Below are 15,007 nucleotides of genomic sequence, written 5' to 3' on the forward strand. Positions count from 1 at the left end.
CAGCCAGCCAGCCAGCCAGCCACCTACCTACCTACCTACCTACCTAGCTAGCTGATCACATCCAGGGAAAATCATTCCTCAGTCATGTCACCTTCTGCGAGAGGTCCAAGCCTGGAGCTGCACTCCAAATGGTCCAAGCTTCAGCGTGCACCGAGCAAAGAGGATCTGCTTGCAGGAAGTAGGTTAGTACCCACTGTCCCCCAGCTCAGGGGGGAACAGGAGGCCTTTGCCTACATGCTGTCATCTGTGCTCACAGGCCATAAATATCTACCCTTCTTGGCCCACCCGTGCAAATCCCCATCCAGTCCCACATGCCATAACCATACCATTTGCATGTCACAGTTACCTTACAGGGTCATTCAATGCATTCCACATGCTGTGTAGTGCTAGGCCTTGCACTGCAGCAATGCATGTATATCCACACATCTGCAGCCTGTGGCAAGACGCTGCCCCTGCTTTGCCAGGGGGACAGGCCTGGCCATCGACCCATGGCTTCAGGCTACATTAACCCACCTCGGGATGGCCCCGGGACCTATGGACCGCTCACATTGCTTTGTCCCTGTTTGTTCCTGTGGCCCGACCTGTCCCTCCTCTCTTCTTTTTCTCTTCCTCTCTGTCCTTGTGTCTTTCAAACCTAAGACCAGATGCCAGTGACAGGACACACCGTGCGAGGGTCTCCTTTGCACATCCATTCCTTCCCAGGTATTTATAGAGAACGTCCCAAGTTCCATCCTAAACAGTACCTCGACACCAGAGGGCGCTGTAGGAGTGGATTTCCATCACTTTTGGGCCTGCCGTCCTGCATTTCAAAGCCCTTGCCTTCGTAGCAGCCTTTGTGCTCAGAACTGCAATTCTTTGCAACTTAGACCTCCTAGACATGTCTTACTGTGTCTTACACATGCCACTTAGACCTCACAGGTCTCACAATTACTGCAGTGAGCCTGTAAACACGACCTGTACAACTCTCCCTATGTGCATACAGTATCCCTCCCCCTATGTGCACACAGTATCTCTTTGTACTTTTCTCTTTCACTGTCCAATCTATGCCTCAACATGTAGCAAAATTCAAATGCTCTATGCTTGCTACTCAGGAATCCATGCCTCCTGCTGTGGCAAGTGCAACACTTTTGAAACGTGATACATACCTTCTCATATCAGCAGACTTAGGACAGCCAGAGCTACATGCTCCCCGAGGACAGATTCTTTGCCATTTCCGCCTTGACAATCACACCGAGTGGCAGCCCATGGAGCTCCACATGGATGTAGCGTCCTTGCAATACAGGCAACCCTGTGAAACACAGAAAGGCTGTTACTGCAACCTGTACATCCCTGCGCGTTCCTTGTCACCGAGACAGTTCAAGACATGTTCTTTCCTACAGCTTTTGCAAGCCTCTTCTACAATGCATAACCCTATCAGTGCCTTCTTCTAAGCCCATGCACCTACTTCATGCTTGTCACTTACCTGCTCCCAGGCTTTCTTGTTCTATACTCCTCCTACTTCCTGACCCAAACCTCCATGTACCATTCCATTCCAGGGAGGGTTATCATGTACTCATCATTCTTCTTCAGCAAAACATTCATATACACCTCTATTTACCAGTCTCCCTTAAGACAGCTACTTTGCTGTGACTGACTGACTGACTGACTGAGTGGTGTGTGGTGTGAGCCAGCCAGCCGGCCTGCCAGCCAGCCAGCCAGCCAGCCAGCCAGTGTGTGGTGTGGGGGGGGGGTGTGGTGGTAGCCAGCCAGGCAGCCAGCCAGCCAGCCAGCCAGCCAGGTGCCAGCCAGCCAGCCAGCCAGCCAGCTAGCTAGGTAGCCAGCCAGCCAGCTGTGGTGCAGCCAGCCAGCCAGCCAGCTAGCTAGCTATCTGATCAAATCCAGGGAAAATTATTCCTCAGTCATCTCACCTTCTGCAAGAGGTCAAAGCCTGCAGCTGCACTCCAAGCTGTGGAAGCCTCAGCATGCAGCAGGTCCAGAGGATACCCTTGCAGGAAGCAGGTTAGTACCCACTGTCCTCCAGGACAGGGGGGAACAGGAGGCCTTTGCCTACATGCTGTCATCTGTGCTTACAGGCCATAAACATCTACCCTCTGTGGCCCACGTGTGCAAGCCCTCATCCAGCCCCACATGCTACACACATGCCATTTTCATGTCACAGTTACCTTACAGGGTCTTTTTATGCATTCCACATGCTGTGCAGTGCTAGGCCTTTCATGGCAGCACTGCATATAAATGCACAGATCTGCAGCCTACTGCAAGATGCTGACCCTGCTTTGCCAGGGTGACAGGCCTGGCCATCGGCCCAAGACTTCGGGCTATATTAAGCCACCTCAGGATGCCCCCGGGACCTATGGACCGCTCCTGTTGCTGTGTCTGTGTTCGTTCCTGTGGCCCTACCTGTCCCTCCTCTCCTCTTTTTCCCTTCCTCTCTGTCCTCGTGTCTTTCAAATCTAAGACCACATGCCATTGACAGGACACAACATGTGAGGGTCTCCTTTGCACATCCACTCCTTTCCAGTTATTTATAGAGAACGTCACAAGTTCCATCAGAAACACTACCTCGACACCAGAGGGCGCTGTAGGAGTGGATTTCCATCACTTTTGGGCCTGCTGTCCTGCATTTCAAAGCCATTGCCTTTGTAGCACCCTTTCTGCTCAGAACTGCAATTCTTTGCAACACCCACGTCTTACACATGTCTTACCGTGTCTTACACATGCCACTCACACCTCACAGGTCTCACAATTACTGCAGTGAGCCTGTAAACACGACCTGTACAACTCTCCCCATGTGCATACAGTATCACTCTTCCTATGTGCACACAGTATGTCTTTGTACTTTTCTCTTTCACTCTCTAATCTATGCCTGAGCATGTAGCAAAATTCAAGTGCTCCATGCTTGCTTCTCAGGAATCCATGCCTCCTGCTGTGGCAAGTGCAACACTTTTGAAACGTGACACATACCTTCTCCTATCAGCATACTTAGGACAGCCAGAGCTGCACGCTCCCCGAGGACAGATTCTTCTCCATTTCTGCCTTGACACTCAAACCACGTGCCAGCCCATGGAGCTCCACATGCATGTAGTGCCCTTGTCATACAGGCAACCTGGTGAAACACAGAAATACTGTTGCTGCAACCTGTACATCCCTGCATGTTCCTTGTCACAGAGACACTTCAAGCCACATTCTTTCCTCCAGCTTTTGCAACACTTCTCTACCATCCATAACCCCCTCAGTGCCTCCTTCTATGCCCATTCACCTACTTCATCCTTGTCACCAACCCACTCCCAGGCTTTCCTGTTCCATACTCCTCCTACTTCCTGACCCAAAAATCCACGTAGCATTCCATTCCAGGGAGGGTTATCACATAGTCATCATTCGTCTTCACCTAAACACTCATATACACCTGTATCCACCAGTCTTCCTCAAGACAGCTACTTGGCACTTACTCACTCACGGACAGACAGTGAGCCAGCCACCTACCTAGCTAGCAACCTAGCTAGCTAGCTAGCTAGCTGATCACATCCAGGGAAAATTATTCCTCAGTCATCTCACCTTCTGTGAGAGGTCCAAGCCTGGAGCTGCACTCCAAATGGTCCAAGCTTCAGTGTGCACCGAGCAAAGAGGATCTGCTTGCAGGAAGTAGGTTTGTACCCAATGTCCCCCAGCTCAGGGGGGAACAGGAGGCCTTTGCCTACATGCTGTCATCTGTGCTCCCAGGCCATAAACATCTACCCTCCTTGGCCCACCTGTGCAAATCCCCATCCAGTCCCACATGCCATAACCATACCATTTGCATGTCACAGTTACTTACAGGGTGTTTCAATGCATTCCACATGCTGTGCAGTGCTAGGCCTTGCACCGCAGCAATGCATGTATATGCACACATCTGCAGCCTGCTGCAAGATGCTGCCCCTGCTTTGCCAGGGGGACAGGCCTGGCCATCGACCCATGACTTCAGGCTACATTAACCCACCTCAGGATGGCCCCGGGACCTGTGGATCGCTCACGCTGCTTTGTCCATGTTTGTTCCTGTGGCCCTACCTGTCCCTCCCCTCTTCTTTTTCTCTTCCTCTCTCTGTCCTTGTGTCTTTCAAACCTAAGACCAGATGCCATTGACAGGACACAACATGTGAGGGTCTCCTTTGCACATCCATTCCTTCCCAGGTATTTCTAGAGAACGTCACAAGTTCCATCAGAAACACTACCTCGACACCAGAGGGCGCTGTAGGAGTGGATTTCCATCCCTTTTGGGCCTGCCGTCCTGCATTTCAAAGCCATTGCCTTCGTAGCACCCTTTCTGCTCAGAACTGCAATTCTTTGCAACATCGACCTCCTAGACATGTCTTACCGCGTCTTGCACATGCCACTTAGACCTCACAGGTGTCACAATTACTGCACCGAGCCTGTAAACACGACCTGTACACCTCTCCCTATGTGCATACAGTATCACTCTCCCTATGTGCACACAGTATCTCTTTGTACTTTTCTCTTTCACTCTCAAATCTATGCCTCAACATGTAGCAAAATTCAAGTGTTCCATGCTTGCTTCTCAGGAATGCATGCCTCCTGCTGTGGCAAGTGCAACACTTTTGAAACGTGACACATACCTTCTCATATCAGCATACTTTGGAAAGCCAGAGCTGCACGCTTCCCCAGGACAGATTCTTCTCCATTTCTGCCTTGACACTCAAACCACGTGCCAGCCCATGGAGCTCCACATGCATGTAGTGCCCTTGTCATACAGGGAACCTGGTGAAACACAGAAATACTGTTACTGCAACCTGTACATCCCTGCCCGTTCCCTGTCACCGAGACAGTTCAAGACACGTTCTTTCCTGCAGCTTTTGCAAGCCTCTTCTACAATGCATAACCCCATCCGTGCCTTCTTCTAAGCCCATACACCTACTTCATCCTTCTCACTTACCTGCTCCCAGGCTTTCTTGTTCCATACTCCTCGTACTTCCTGACCGAAACCTCCACGTACAATTCCATTCCAGGGAGGGTTATCACGTACTCATCATTCTTCTTCACCAAAACATTCATATACACCTCTATTCACCAGTCTCCCTTAAGACAGCTCCTTTGCTGTGACTGACTGACTGACTGACTGCCAGCCAGCCAGCCAGCCAGCCAGCCAACCCACCAGCCAACCCACCAGCCAACCAACCAGCCAGCCAACCAATCAGCCAGCCAGCCAGCCAGCCAGCTAGCCACCTAGCTAGCTAGCTAGCTAGGTAGCCAGCCACCTAGCTACCTAGCTAGCTAGCTAGGTAGCCAGCCACCTAGCTAGCTACCTACCTAGCTAGGTAGCCAGCCACCTAGCTAGCTACCTAGCTAGGTAGCCAGCCACCTAGCTAGCTACCTAGCTAGGTAGCCAGCCACCTAGTTACCTAGGTAGGTAGGTAGGTAGGTAGGTAGGTAGGTAGCCAGCCAGCCAGCCAGCCAGCCAGCCAGCCACCTACCTACCTACCTACCTAGCTAGCTAGCTAATCAAATCCAGGGAAAATCATTCCTCAGTCATCTCACCTTCTGCAAGAGGTCAAAGCCTGCAGCTGCACTCCAAGCTGTTGAAGCCTCAGCATGCAGCAGGTCCAGAGGATACCCTTGCAGGAAGCAGGTTTCTACCCACTGTCCCCCAGCTCAGGGGGGAACAGGAGGCCTTTGCCTACATGCTGTCATCTGTGCTTACAGCCCATAAACATCCACCCTCCCTGGCCCACCTGTGCAAATCTTCATGCATCCCCCCATGCCATAATCATGCCATTTTCATGTCACAGTTACCTTACAGGGTCTTTCAATGCCTTCTACATGCTCTGCAGTGCTAGGCCTTTCACTGCAGCATGGCATATATATCCACACAGCTGCAGCCTGCTGCAAGATGCTGACCCTGCTTTGCTAGGGGGACAGGCCTGGCCATCGGCCCATGACTTCGGGCTATATTAACCTACCTCAGGATGCTCCTGGGACCCATGGACCGCTCACATTGCTTTGTGCTTGTGCCTTATACCTACTAACAAATGACAGTGAGAGGACACACTGTCTGAGCATCTCCTTTGCATATTCATTCGTGCACTGCTATTTCTACAGAATGTCACACATTCCATTAAAACAACTATCTACACACAGGAGGACACTGGAGGAGTGGACTTAGTTGCAGCCTGCCGTGTTGCATTTCAAAGCCATTTCCATCATAGCAGTCTTTCTGTTCACAACTCCAATTCTTTCCAACACCTACCTCCCATGTCGTACCCATGGCACTTAAAAATCACAGGTGTCATCTCACAAGTGCAGCACCCAGCCTGTCAACACACCTCGCACAATTCTCTAGATGCGCACAGAGGATGTCTTTGCACTTCTTACTTTCACTCTCAAATCTCTGCCTCAGCATGTACAATACCTCAACCCCTCCACTTTTGCTTCTCAGCAAGGCATGCCTCCTACTATGGCAACTGCAACACTTTTGAAACACAACACATACCTTCCCATATCCACATCTGTAGGACAGCCACAGCTGCATGCTCCAACAGGACACATTCTTCTCCATTTCTGCCTTCAGAATCACACCGAGTAACAGCACATGTACCTGCACAGGGATGCAGCACCCTTGCAACACAGGCAGCCCCGTGAAACACACAAGTACTGTCACTGACACTGTACATCCCTTGCCATACCTGTCAGCAAGACATTTCAAGCTGCCTTCTTTCCTAAAGCTTTTCCAACACTCTTATACTATCAGGAATCCCCTCATTGCTCCCTTCTGTGTCATTTCACATACTTCATGTTTCTCACTAAGCTACTCCGTGGGTCTCTTGTGACATAATCACACTATGTACCGGCCCAAACATCCACATAGCATTCCATTTCAGGGATAGTTGTCACACACTCCTTGTCCTTGCCCAGCAAACATCCATATATCACTCCATCCACAAGTCTCCCCGCACACAGCCGCTTTGCAGGGACAATGGGCCCTCTCATGACACGCATGGAAAATTATTCCTAGGTCATCTCACCTTCTGGGACAGCTGTGTATGCACTAAGACCTAAGCCAGCAGCTGCACAGCAAATCCACTAGGCCTCAGTATGCAGCGGGCGAGGAGGATACGCCCGCAGGAACCGGGTTCGTACTCACCGTCCCGCAGCTCAGGGCGGAACGGGAGGCCTCGGGGTACGTGCGGTAAGCTGCGGTCTCACGCAATACACAAGCATCCTCTTTGGCCCACCCGTGGAAAGCCTCACCCAGCCGCACATGAAGTAACCGTGGCATTTTCACGTCACAGGCACCTTACAGGCTGTTTCTACTCATGAGGGGCCCTGCACAGTGCTAGGCCACATACCACAGCAGTGCATGTAAAGCAAGAGATCTGGAGTCTGCTGCAACTCACCGACCCCAATTGCCCAGGGGGACAGGCCTGGGCACAGTGCCATCGCTTCAGGGTCTATGAATCGAGGTCAGGATGCTGCGGTGACTCACGCAGTGCCGATAAAGCTTTGTTCCTGTCCCTGGCTGTGCGGCCATCTGTTGTTCCACTGCTCCTTTTCTCTCCTCTTTTGCTCCTCGTGTCTCATACCTATGAGCAAATCCAAGGGAGAGGACACACAGTGTGAAGGTGTCCTTTGCCCCTCATTTCATTCTGAGGTGTTTATAGACACCCTTGTCATTGTCATGAACAGCAGTATGGAAACACAACAGGCTACCTGATGAGTGCACTCATCTCACATCCAGCCTGATACCTTGCATTTCAAAGCCATTTCCTTCGTAACACTTTGTCCGCACAGAACTGCATTCCCTTCGGGCACCTGCCTCCGATCTCTTAGACATGTCACTTGCAACTCACAGGTGTCACAATTTTTGCATCCAGCTCGTACATGCACCCTGCATAGTTTTCTGGATGCACACTGAATATCTCTTGGCACCTCCCTATTTCACTTCCAAACCTCTGCCCCTACATGTATGAGAACTCAGGTGCTCTGTGTTTGTTTCTCACCAATACATACCTTCTGCTATGCATACTATGACACTCTTTAAATACCAAACATACCTTGCCATATCCACATCAGAGGACATCCCGATGTGAAGGCTCCAGCAGGGCACTTTCTTCTAAATGTCTGCCTTCACAATCCCACATGTGCCAGCACACGTTGCTCCATATGGATGCATTACCCTTGCAATGCAGGCAGCCCTGTGAAAGACACAAATACCGTCACTGACCCTGTACATCCCTTTCCATACCTGTCAGCAAGACATGTCAAGCTGCCTTCTTTCCTAAAGCTTTTCCAACACTCTTATACAATCAGGAACCCCCTCATTGGCCCCTTCTCTGTCATTTCACAGACCTGATCTTTCTCACTAAGCCACTCACGGTTTTTTTTTTGCTATGTAATCATAGTATGTACTGACCTGAACACCCACATACCATTCCATTTCAGGGATTGTTGTCACACATTCATCCTCCTTCCTCACTCCATCATTCCTATAGATCTCCATCCACAGGCCTCCCTCAGGACAGATAATTTGCACTGACAGTCAGCCACCTTCTTATATTCACAGAGAATTACTTCTCAGCCATCTCACCGTCCGGGACAGGCGTGTATGCAATAATGGCAAGGCCTGCAAACGCCCTCTGAATTGAATTGTCCAAGCCTCAGCATGCAGCGGGCGAACACTAAACGCTCGCAGGATCCCGGCTCGTACATGCTGGCAGGAACTAGGTTTGTACATACTCTCCCTCACCTCAGGGGGAAGCAGGAGGCCTTCGGGTACCTGCCGTAAGCTCCGCTCCCGTGCCACAAACATCTATCCTCTTTGCCTCAGCTGTGGGAAGCCTCAGCCACCCTTACATGACATAAGCTTGCCATTTCCTATGTCACAGGCACCTTACAGGGTGTTTCCACGCATTCCAAACTCTCCGCAGTGCTAGGCCACGTACCACAGCAGTGCATATCGAGCAACAGATGCTGAGCCTGCTGCCACACACTGAGCCCACTTTCCCAGGGGGACAAGTCCGGCCACTGTCCCGTGGCTACGGGGTCTATTACCTGCCGTCACGGTGCCCTCAGGACCCACGCAGTGCCGCCGTAGCTCTGGGAGCCTTTCTGTGCACGCACGTCTTCTCTTTTCCACTCTCTCTTTCTTTTTCCTTTCCTGGCATCTTTTCATCTCTCCTCACGTCTTATACCTAGAAAGAAATCCAAGTGAGAGGACATACTGTGCGAGGGTATCCTCTGCACGTTTTCACTTTCATCACGACCGCCGTGTGAACACTTCAGGCCACTGTAGGAGTGCAGTCACCCCACTTGCAGCCCGCTACCTGGCATTTCAAGGCCATCGCCTTTGTAGCACTTGTTCCCCACCGAACTGCCACGCTTTCCAGTACCTTCCTCCCACGTCTTGCACACGTCACTTACCACTCACAGGTGCCACAGTTACTGCACCAAGCTTGTAAACACGCTGTGCACAATGATCTGTATGCACACACATATCTCTTGGCACTTATCCATCTCATTACCTAAACAGGCATGAAAGCAAAAATGCTCCACGTCCGCTTCTCAGCAACACATACCGTGCAGTACGGCAACTCTGACACGTTTTAAACACGACACATACCTTCCCTTATCCGTGTCCAGAGGACAGGCAGAGGTGAAGGCTCCAGCAGGACACTTTGTTCTCCACGTGTGCCTTGACAATCACAGCCAGTGCCAGCAGATGTAGCTCCACACGGACGCAGTAGCCTCGCAATGAAGGCAGCCCTGTGAAACACACGAATACAGTCACCGAAACATCCACATGAAATACACATTAAATTCCACTTCAGGGATTTCTGTCATAGACTCATAAATCTTTCTCAACCAAACATCCATATACAATTCCATCCAAAAGGCTCCCTGCACACAGCTGCTTTGCACATTAGAAGCATGAAAAATTATTCCTAGGTCATCTCACCTTGTGGGACAGCTGTGTATGTATGCACTTAAATCAAAGCCAGCAGCTCCACTTCAAATCTTCTAGGCCTCAGTATGTAGCGGGCGAAGAGGATATGCCCGCAGGAAGCGGGTTTGTACACAGCGTCCAGCAGCTCAGGGGGAAACGGGAGCCCTCGGGATACACGTGATAAGCTCCCGTCTCACGCAGGCCACAGCTATCCTCTTTGGCCCACCTGTGGAAAGCGTCCCCCAGCCCACAGTCCTCAGCCACGCCATTTTCCAGTCAGTTACCTAGCAGCATTTCCGGACGCATCGCACAGTCTCCGCAGGCCTAGGCCTCGCACCACAGCACCGCATTCGCATCGGCACATCTGGAGCCTGCCGCGAGACACCGACCCAGTTTTACCAGGGGGACAGGCCCGGGCATCGGCGCACGCCTTCCCCGAAGGAATGGACCCACATCACAACGCCCGCCGGGAACCACGGCCCGGTCATATGCTCTGTCGCTGTCCTGTTATGTGCCCCTACCTGTCCTTCCAATCTTCTTTTCCTCTCTTCTCTTCTCTCTCCTTCTGTCTCTCGTACCTACTGACAGGTGACAGTGACAGGACCCACCGCCTGAGTATGTCTTCTCCACATCATTTCCTTCACAGGCATTTATACAAAACGTTATAAGCTCCTTCATAAACGGTACCTGCGCACAACGGGACGCCGTAGGAGCGGACTCACCTCCCTTCCAGGCTGCCGTGTTGCATTTCTAAGGCATTCCCCTCGGAGAACTTTGTGACTTTCAAAGAAACCTGTCTAGGAGAGAAACAGTAAAAAACTTAGCTGTCTGCTACATCTGCATCCCATTACCAGGCACTTGAACAGCAAGGAAGTGCCCAAACCAGTCAACAATTACTTCATTCTTACCCCTGTGTGCCTACTTACCATCTTTGACAAGTACAAACATTCACTTAGCCCCCGCAGTCACGTACAAACCTGATGGTTCTTACCTGCTTTGGTTTTCCACCTTCATTTCAATGCTTTGCTCCTCATGTACAGCTAGTTCCACCTTTTTTTTTCCGGTTCCATGCGCTTTTGGTTTGTTTGCTCAATGTCTTTTCCTTTTCCTCTGCCATGGTGCCTTTATTTCAATTTTAATTTTTTTTTTTTTTTTTTTTTTTTAAAGGGAGCATGCCACCTTGGGTGCATCTCTGTTCCCTAGCATCCGTGCTTTTTCCTTTTTTTCCTGTCTTTTTTTTTTTTCCCCATTACCAAGTTATATATATTTGTACATATAATATATATTATCAATAAAATGTATATATACTATTCAAGACATCAGACATATAGTAACATATACAAATAAATGAATTCCATTATATACCATATATATTATATGTATAATATCTAACATACATTCCATATATTTCATATATACCACATATGATATAGCCAATAGATAATATATATTACCTACTACCCATTTTATAGCCAAATATGATATGTATAATATCTATATTTCATATGTCCACATGAAATACATAAAATTGATGTAACATACATATACTAGATATATTATTATACTCAGCTGCTGCTTACCGGGTTGCTGCTCCTCAGGCAACCGTCAGCAGGTGTTTCTGGGGGTGGTGATGCTCCTCAGGCAACCGTCAGCAGGTGTTTCTGGGGGTGGTGATGCTCATCAGGCAACCGTCAGCAGGTGTTTCTGGGGGTGGTGATGCTCATCAGGCAACCGTCAGCAGGTGTTTCTGGGGGTGGTGATGCTCATCAGGTAACCATGTCCAGGTGTTTCTGGGGGTGGTGATGCTCATCAGCCGAACAGCTTGTACATCTGTGCGAAAGTCCAGAAGCCATACCTAGTGTTCCAAAAACTGCATTTTTCTGAAAGGACCGACTATTCCATCTCAAGGTCCTGGTAAACACACCGAAAGCACTAGAGCCCACACAACAGGGCTACGCACTCTCCCGTCCCGGCAGCAGCCGCTCCACCTGCACAGCGTCCCGGCTCAGCCTCCACCCGAGCGCCCCGAACAGCGGCACCAGCCACGCCTCGCGGTGGCCGGCCGCTGCAGGTCCTCTACTCCCTGCCCGTTCCATCGTCCCCGACGTTCCTGTATGTGTGTGCCACTCAGTGTGGAGCACGTGCTGTTTTCCAGTATCTCCTTCTTACCTGCCCAGGCGCCGCGCTGACCGGACAGCCCCCACAGCCCGCAGTCAGTCCGTGCCGCAGACACCCGAGCAGCCGGGCCGCGAGCGCGCAGGACCCGGTGCGGGGACGCGGCCGCCGCCGTCGGTGCCCCCCCCGTCCCGTTCCCGGCGCGGGGACGCTGCCGCCGCCGCCCGCGCCCCCCCCCCGTCCCGGCGCCAGGACGCGGGCGCGGCCGGCGTGGCCCCCCCCCCCAGACTCCCGGCACGGGGATGCAGCTGAGGCTGGCCGTCCCCGTTTCCTTTGCGCCGCAAACAAACTGCTGCCGCCGCCGGGACATCCACCTCCCCTCCCCGGAGACGCAGCCCGGGCGGGCGGGTCCCCCACCACTGTCTATCGGCGGCGGCGAGTGCTGCTGCCGCCGCTGCCGCCGCCCCCCCCCCTCGGCGGCAGGCGCCGCCGCTCCCCCGGCGACTCAGGAAACCTGTACCGCTCTGCGCGCAACAGACCCCCCAGCCTCCACCGGCCTCTCGACCGGGGTCGCCGCCGGCTTCACCTCCAGTCCGCCGGCGCTCCGCCGTCGCCGCCGCCGCCCACGGCGCCGCCCCCGCCGCTCCACCGGCGCCGCTCCGCCACCTCTCCCGCAGCTCCGCCGCAGCCGGCACTCAGCCGCGGAGCGCCGTCGGCGCTCGGCCGCCGCCGTGTCCACTGCTGCTGCCCCGCCGCCGTCGCTGCGCTGGCGCTCCGCGGCCGGTTCCTCTCCGTCCGCTCCTCCTCCGTCGCCACCGCCGCTGCGCCGCCTCGGCTCCGAGCGCTGACGGCGCTTGGGCCGCGTCGGCGCTCCGTGTCGGTGTTCTCCGCCCTCCGCTGCTGCCGCTGCGCCGCCGCCTGCCTCGGGAGCCGGCTGAGTTGGGCCGCTGGGCGCTCCGGGCTGTGTTCCGCTGTCTCCGCTGCTGCTCGCTGGGCCGCTGTCGCCGGTGTTCACGCTCGTCTCGGGGCTGCCATGGGCGCTGGGCTCGCCGGCTCCGCGTCGGGTGTTTGCCGTCCCTCCGCCGACGTCGGGCTGGTGTTCTGGCCGCCCGGCCCCGGAGCGTCGGCGGCGCTGGGCCGCCGCCGGCGCTCCGCGGCCGGTGCTCCGTCGCTCCTCCGCCCCTCCGCTGCCGCCGTCGCCGCCGCCGCCCGGCCGCCGCCGGCGCTCACCTTCCGCTGCCTCACCGTAGCCGCCGCCGCTCCGCCGCTCCTCGTCCGCCGCTGGTGCTCCTAGGGGTCTCGCGGGCGGCGCCGGGGGGCCCCTCTTGAGGGGCTCGGAGCCGAGGGGCGGGGAGAGGCGGGCCGGGGCGGAGAGGGGCGGGCCGGGGCGGGGCTTGGCGGCCAGGGGCGGGCCGGGGCGCCGAGGGGCGTGGCCGCCGTTCGGCCGACGGCGCCGGTGCGTATCCCTGAACGCAGGGATCTCGGCAGCTCCCCCCGCCCCGACCGCGCCGTCGCTCTTTCCCGCAAGCCCGCAAGGCTCGCGAGCCGCCGCGGCGGCACTCTCGGGGTGCGCATTTCGTTCTGGCAGCCAGGTACGTTCCTAAACCCCCTGAGAATACCCCCGCGGCCGCCCTTTTCGAACGCGTCACAACTGCGCATGCTCGAGCCAGCCGACGCCATTTTGGCCGTCGTCCGTACCGCGCATGCTCGAGCGATGCGGGCGCCATTTTGGTTGTCGTCCGTACCGCGCATGCTCGAGAGATGCCGACGCCATTTTGGTAGTCCACGGTACCGCGCATGCTCGGGCGATGCCGACGCCATTTTGGTAGTCCATCGTATCGCGCATGCTCGAGCGATGCGGGCGCCATTTTGGTTGTCGTCCGTACCGCGCATGCTCGAGCGATGCCGACGCCATTTTGGTAGTCCACGGTACCGCGCATGCTCGAGCGATGCCGACGCCATTTTGGTAGTCCACGGCATCGCGCATGCTCGGTACAGCGCGGGTGAGGGTGGGGGTGTAGGGTAAAGGGATCGGGTGCAGGGATCAGGGGTTATAGGGTACTGTAAAAGGCTTATAGTGAGGGTGAGGAAGAGGGTGGGGTGAGGGAGCAGGGACAAGGGATCAGGTGTAGGGATCAGGAGTCATCATTACAGTGAGGATGAGGATGAGGGTCACCATGAGGGTGAGGGAACAGGGCCAAGGGGTCAGGTGCAGGGGATCAGGTTTTAGGGCTACAGTGAGGGTATAGATGAGGGTAATATGACACTACAGTGCCAAGGGATCAGGTGCAAGGGATCAGGGTTAGGGTTACGATTAGGGGGTGCGTTCAGGTGCAAGGGATCAGGGTTAGGGTTACGATTAGGGGTGCGTTCAGGGGGCGTGGTCTAGGGAGAGGGTTGCAACGGGGCGGGTCTGAGTCGTCAGGGGGCGTGGTCTAGGGTTCGGGTTGCGAAGGGGCCCAGGTGCAGTGAATAGGGGGGGTGGTGAGGAGGGGGTGTGTCGAGGGTTAGGGTTGTTATGGTAGTAATAGTGATGCCAGTGCTTAGGATTAGGGGTAATTAGCATTGTGAGGTCGTTCATGTTTTTCAGATGCTTGGCATTATTAATGTTTCTAGTATATATAGAGCTGTTAGCCTATGAAGGGTAATCAGCATCATGAGGGTAGTTGGCATAATTAGGGTACTCAGCATAACTAGGGGGGTTGTTACCACAGTTAGGGTTGTTAGCATAATTAGGGGTTGTTACCATAATTAGGGTTGTTAGCATAATTAGCATAATTAGGGTTGTTAGCATAATGAAGATGATTACCATAATTAGGGTTGTTAGCATAATTAGGAGTTGTTAGACCCATTAGTGTAATCAACATTGTCAGGGCAGTTACCACCATCCATATCATTAGCATAAGGAAGAAGATCATTTGCATAACTGGGGCAATCATCATCATTAGCATTGTGAGGATGATT

The 15,007-nt window shown here is 53.7% G+C and overlaps 1 long non-coding RNA gene across 4 annotated transcripts in view; it reads right to left on the reverse strand.

Annotated features, from left to right (window-relative positions):
- Positions 1-10,727, reverse strand: part of LOC146422083 (uncharacterized) — a 163,964-nt gene extending 153,237 nt beyond the window's left edge. For all 4 annotated transcript variants that reach the window (XR_014848363.1, XR_014848362.1, XR_014848361.1 and 1 more), the window contains exons 1-2: positions 10,611-10,727; positions 10,213-10,358 (exon numbers count right to left, since the gene is read on the reverse strand). This is a non-coding gene — a long non-coding RNA (uncharacterized LOC146422083). The remainder of the gene's footprint in view (positions 1-10,212; positions 10,359-10,610) is intronic.
- Between the last annotated feature and the right edge of the window lie 4,280 nt (positions 10,728-15,007).

This window comes from Lichenostomus cassidix, unplaced genomic scaffold (genome assembly GCF_008360975.1).
Source record: "Lichenostomus cassidix isolate B80296 unplaced genomic scaffold, HeHo_3.0 HiC_scaffold_47, whole genome shotgun sequence".
Lineage (NCBI taxonomy): Eukaryota > Metazoa > Chordata > Aves > Passeriformes > Meliphagidae > Lichenostomus > Lichenostomus cassidix.